The sequence below is a fragment of the Macrotis lagotis genome, chromosome 5, assembly GCF_037893015.1.
Source record: "Macrotis lagotis isolate mMagLag1 chromosome 5, bilby.v1.9.chrom.fasta, whole genome shotgun sequence".
NCBI classification, from domain to species: Eukaryota; Metazoa; Chordata; class Mammalia; order Peramelemorphia; family Peramelidae; genus Macrotis; species Macrotis lagotis.
Genome location: NC_133662.1, coordinates 75,893,931 through 75,900,204, shown reverse-complemented (window position 1 = coordinate 75,900,204; position 6,274 = coordinate 75,893,931). Strand labels below are relative to the sequence as shown.

The 6,274-nt window shown below is 39.0% G+C and overlaps 1 pseudogene; it reads right to left on the bottom strand.

The window, feature by feature from the left end:
* Nucleotides 1-4,749: 4,749 nt before the first annotated feature.
* Nucleotides 4,750-6,030, bottom strand: LOC141489318 (4-hydroxybenzoate polyprenyltransferase, mitochondrial-like; annotated as a pseudogene).
* Between the last annotated feature and the right edge of the window lie 244 nt (nt 6,031-6,274).

The window sequence follows — 6,274 nt, the reverse complement described above, 5'->3', positions numbered from 1 at the left end:
CTTTAGTTCAATTTGAAAAGGAAGAATTCAGAGTGAAAGAAGAAAGCTGATTTGGTCTGCTTAATCCACAGGGTCCCTTTATCAATGTGTTAAAAAATGAACTACAATTCAATCAAGGTAACCTTTTTCATGATAATCTCACAAAAAGAATACTAACTTGGATAGACAAAAGCTTCAACCAGAAATCCATCACTCAATAAGCATTTATTTGTACCTAATGTGTACCAGGCCCTAGGGATTCTAATAAAAAGACTAAATTCCTACTCATTTGCAGATTAATTAGTTGATGGGTGTGTGTATTGAGGATATTTTGAAGAGGGGAGCAAGAATAAGGAAACAAACATTTATTAAATGCCTACTGTATACCAGTAGGTAACAATCCTAGGGGGTAGGTACATATTTTACATATGAGCTGAGGTGGATAGTGGTTAAATGCCATGCAGTGAGTCACATAACAAATGAAGTATCTGAGACCATATTTGAATTCAGGGCTTATACTAGACCCTGTGGTCTAATCACTCTTCTACCCAGATGCCTCTAGGAAGAAAGAAAACATATCTTCTAGAAATTTGCAATTCTCAATCAAAGTGATATAGAAATTTTTGTTATCATTGTTATAAAACTGCCTCCTCCCTTGGTTATTAACTCCTTGAGGTATGTCTAATGTCCTTCCTATATCACCCAAGATAATTATCTCTCCAGTTCTTCCCTCTGGTGGTGACCCCAACAAGAGAATACTTGACCATAGCTCCTTCTTACTAGTTCACTTTCCTTCTTGGTGGGCACAAACTTATGCATATGATTATTAAAAATTTCACACAAAGCCCCCAAAGTGAGTGGGGGGATGCTATATATTGTATGTCTCTGATTCAGAATAGCAAAGATACCAAAATCTGGGTGGCAGAATATTCTTGCAACTTCTTGTGGATGACACTGATGAATTCTACCTCTGACCCATGATTATCTTGGTCATTTCTTGTCTTATTCCTACACTTTGCCCTCAAAGTGTGATTCAAGAACCTTTGGCAGTCACACAGAATCTTTCAGGGGGTTAATGAGGTCAAAACTATTCTCTACTACTACTACTACTACTACTACTACTACTACTACTACTACTACTACTACTACTACTGCTACTGCTACCTCTAATGTCACTATTACTATTACTACCACTACTACTATTATTATTGTTACTGCTGCTACTACTACTACAAATAATAATTATAATAGTAGTTACCACTTATATAATACCTACAATATTATTTTTATCTTAGTCCAATTTGAAAAGACAAACTTGAGAAAGATACAAGAAAATCCATTTGGTCTGATGATCTCCTAGAGACCCCTAATCAGTATATAAAAATGAACTACAAGGGATGAAAACTTCAGTCTTTGCCTTGACAATCTCACAAAAACGAATAGCACCCTGGATAGCCATAAATCTATATGCCCATAAATTATATGCTATATAGTGTCTATAGCACCTACAGACAAGTATCGTGCTAAACACTTTATTATAATTCTTATATTCACAACAAACCTGAGAAGTAGGTTATGTTTATTTTTATTTAATATTAAATGCATGCATTGATTATTATGTATAATATATCCTAATATAATATGCCTTTATTATATTAATATATTAAAATATATTGCTATATATTATTTGATATTTTCCTCATTTTACAAATGCAAAAACTGACAAAAAGAGAAATGAAGTGATTTACTCAAAGTCACATAGCTAGTAAGCATCTGAGACCAGATTTGAACTCAGGTCTTCCTGACCTCACTCTATGCACTGTTCCATGTAGTTGCTAGTAAAATGACTTAATTCTGATTTAACAAATATTGATATATACATGCTTATTGTTTGTTCTTCATTTTCAAAGAGGAACAACAATGCTACAAGGTGATGTCTTGACTTGTGTGTAAATTGGATTTAAGTGGTCAGCCTCACTACTTCCTCCAGAGTCATTGAAGTCAAGTGGCAAAACAAGTAGTGAAAGTCTAAGATTCAGTGCATGACCCTGGCATCTTTGATGTCTCACTATGCTCTAAGAACTAACAGTGCCTGCTTCTATTGCCTTTATATCCATTGGAACAAATTGTTCTCATCTGGCCATTCCACTGGGAGAAGTCTTCACATGCTTAGTGCAAACACCCCACATTGAAGGGTATATGACCAGTAAGTTATCCTCAGTCTGGTTTAGCCTGTCTGGCATGACATGACTACTACATATGTTGCAGCTTCTCAGAGCCACAGGTGAGAGTTGAGTGCCAGTTGGATGAATAGCCCTGAAAAGGGCTAGGTAAATCCTGCTTTTGACACTTAAAGTCCCACATTCTTCAGGAAGACTTCCCCAATCCTTCTTAATTTCTGTGCTTTCTCTCTCTCTCCCTATATACAACTTGATTTGTGTATGTGTGTTTGTGTGTGTGTGTATGCTTGCATGTTGTCTCCCCCATTAGTACTAGCCCTCCTTTAACACCAATATACCCCAAATATAGGTGTATATGTGTGAGGTAACTAAGTTGTACAGGGAGATAGAGCACTGGGTTTTTGTGTGACCTGTGGGCACCCAGGGAAGTCATTTAACCATATTTACCCCACTTTCCTCATCTGTAAAATTAAATAAAGAAGGAAATGGAAAACTAATCCTGTATATTACCCAAATGGGGTCATGAAAAGTCAGGCACAATTGAAACAAATGAACAGCAATATATGAATGTGTGTATATATATATAGATAAAGATATGTTTGTTTAGATATACATATATGGTTATGTATATTTCAAATAAACAAAATCCCTCAATAATTTTAATAGTGTAAAGGAGTATTAAGACAAAGAAGTTTGAGAACCACTAGACCATGTATTCTATGGAAGCAACCTGATATAGAAAAAAGAATACTGGATTTTAGCCAGAAGACTTGAGTTCAGATCCTGATTCTTCCATATATACTTTTGGGACCTCAAGCAAGTGACTGTACTTCTCTGAGCCTCAATTACCTGCTCTGTTCAGTGAGAAGAAATGGGCTATATGACCTCTACAGTACCTTCCAGCTCAAAAGTCTCTCAACCTGGGATTCTATAACACAATCTCATAATATTATCTATGCAATAAAAAGTACAAAATAAAAATTCTCTCTTTTCATATTATCATGAGCCAAGAACTATAAATCAGTGTCAAGCCTGTTACCTCATTTTACCTGAGCCTCATAATAATGCTTTAACGGTGTGGGGGCTCTCTCTGGAAATGAACAAGAAGGAAGATGGTAACCAAGGATCCAAGGATCATGGGATTTAGAACTGGAAAGCACTTTAAAGATCACAGTTCATTACTTTTACAACTTTGTCTTTTTTTGACGATTATAACATTAGCTCACATCTTGAAGCCCTTGCCTCCCTTGCCTTAGGCTCAACCTTTAGGTGAGACTTGACAAAAATTACTTGGAAGACTCTAAAAGATTCCAACAAATCAGTTTATTCTCTTTTTTTCCCCTCACTCTTTGGGATTGAGTATTTGACTTCTCTTAACATTAGTGATAAGGGGCAAACACTAAGCAAGTTTCAAATACTAATAAATGAGAACTGCATCAAGGCCTAAAATCTGAAATCTGAGACTGAAGGAAGAGATAAATTTCAGAGAATTGGAGACTAGCATCTAGTCTAACTCTCTCATGTCTAGAGAGAAGAAAAGGATTTAGCTCTAGGCAAATTGAATATTTCTTTGGCTATTTTGCAAATCCTTTCTCACTGCCTCTATTATCTTTAGGGAAAACTAAGTTAGGCAGTTATGTTCTGTTTTTTTGTTGGATGGAGGCCAATTCTTCTAAATAAAAAGCATGTGGTCTGCCAACTAAAATTAGCTCCATTTTTCACACAACCTGGTGCAATGGACATTGTGCTGGGACTGGAGTCAGGAGACTGGATTCAAATCCTGCCTTAAAGTCCCACCTTCTACAGAAGCCTTCCCCTAGCCTTCTTAATTTTATTGCTTTCTCTTTCTCTTTACATTATTTCTTATTTACCCTATATACAACTTGCTTTGTATATATTTGCTTGCATGCATTAGATTGTAAGTTCCTTGAGGGAAGGATCTGTCTTTTGCCTCTTTTTATATACCCTAGAGTTTAGTACAGTGGCAACTTATGGTCTTAGTACATAGGTAACTTATGGTCTTCAATAATCCCTTGAACACTGAAAGATTGAGTAATTTGCTCTTGGTCAAGGTAGCCAACATATCTCAGAGACAGAATTTGAATCTAGTCCTTTTTTGGCTCTGAGGTCAATTCTCTATCTACTATTCTATATTTCTACCTTTCTTCTTAGCATGAAATAAGTAGTTCTTCAATAAGGAACTATGCCCAAAAAGCAATAAAACTGTTCATACCCTTTGACCCAGCAATTCCAATTCTAGGTTTATACCTAGAAGAAATTATAAAATTATAAAAAATGGGAAAGGTTCCCTCATGCTTCAAAACATTCATAGCAGCTCTTTTTTTGTAATGGCAAAGAATTGGAAGTTGAGGGGATGCCCATCAATTGGGGAATGGCTAAACAATGAAGACTAGAGAATACTTTTTTTTTTTTGCTTTACATAGCAGCTTTTATTTGAGTTTTTTTCTATAAAGAGTACATTTCCCAAAATACATTCCTCTTAGATAAGATACTCATCACAGTTCTAAAAAGGTGCTGAAGCTCTTACAATTCCAATAATTTTTAAGAATTTCATGCATAGGATGGGAAGTTCATTTAAAAATCCAGAGCTACACTCAGCTATACCCATTCAACCAGAGTTGTGAACCCACCACTTCCTGAGATGGGGTGAATTTTGCTGGCAAAATTGTTTAACCTGGAAATTCTTGGGTGACTATACCTCAGAGTCATCTAATGTCTCCCTTTGACTGACTTCAAACTATTTTTCTTATAACAAAACAAGAGAAAGCTTTGTAGCCCTTAGTTTGAAACGTTCCTAAACTTCATTTGTTAGTTTCCTAAATCTTGGTCTCCATGTTTCTCTGACTCCTTTGGTTTCTTTCCATAAGTTTCCAAGAACAATCCCTATAAAAAGCATAATTCCTATGGTTCGGTTGGAGGTAAACTTGTCCCAACAATCCTCAGGTTTATGGATGTCCAGAGTATAAATCTGGCGGGCCAGGTGAGCCCCGATGGAGGCCACGGCGGCATAGTAGGGGGTGGTCTGGTCACAATTCAGGCCGGCCAGAGTCAGACCGCCCAGCATGATGGTGCTGAAGCCACTGAGCTACCACTTGGTGTCTTCCTTGAACCGTAGGGCAGTGGATTTGAGACCAATCAAAGCATCATCTCGTTTGTCCTGATGGGCATAGATGGTGTCGTATATCAAAGTCCACATGACTCCCGAGAGATAGAGGGGCAGGCAGACAGACACGTCGCAAGAACCTTTGATGGCGGACCATCCAAGTAACGCTCCTCAGTTAAAAGTCAGCCCCAAGGCTAACTGCAGCCAATAAGTAATTCTTTTCATCAGAGAATAGATGACCACCAGAGACAAGGCTGCAGCTCCCAGTGCCATACTGTAATAATTCAGACACAGGAGCACACACAGTGCCAAGCTCGGCTGTCCTCCAAGGAAAACCAAAGACTGAAAAGTTGAAATATCTCCCGCAGCTATTGGTCGATTTGCTGTCCTTGTAACCTTTTTATCATAATCCTGATCCCACATGTCATTAATTGTACAGCCGGCTCCGCGCATCAGAATTGCTCCAGTCCCAAAAAGGGACAACATATACCAGTCTGGAAAACAGCTTGGCTCTGCTGCCAAGCCAATGCTCCAGGTACATGGCAAATACAACAGCCAGGTTCCGATGGGTTTGTCCAGCCTCATAAGGCACAGGTAGGGCTGCAGGGGGCGGCCGACAGGTTCCTGGGGCGCCCGCCGCTGGCCGGGGCAGAGGCTCCTGGCGGCGTAGGCCGGCCTCCGCAGAGCGCCCGCCGCCAGGGCCCCCGCCAGCAAGCCCCGGGCCAGCCCGAGGCGGCCCGCGGCCATCATGGCTAGCGGCGGGCCGCCTAGAGAATACTTTTATTCAATAAGAAACAATAAGTGATCGATCTCTATAGAAGCATGGAATGACTTACAGGTTCTGATGCTGAGCAAAGTGGGCAGAACCAAGAGAACAATATACACACCAACAACAACATTGTGAGATGATCAACCTTGATGGAAGCAGCTCCTCTCAGCAATCCAGAGAGCGAGGACAACTGTATTAGACTGGTTGTGGACTATATTATCC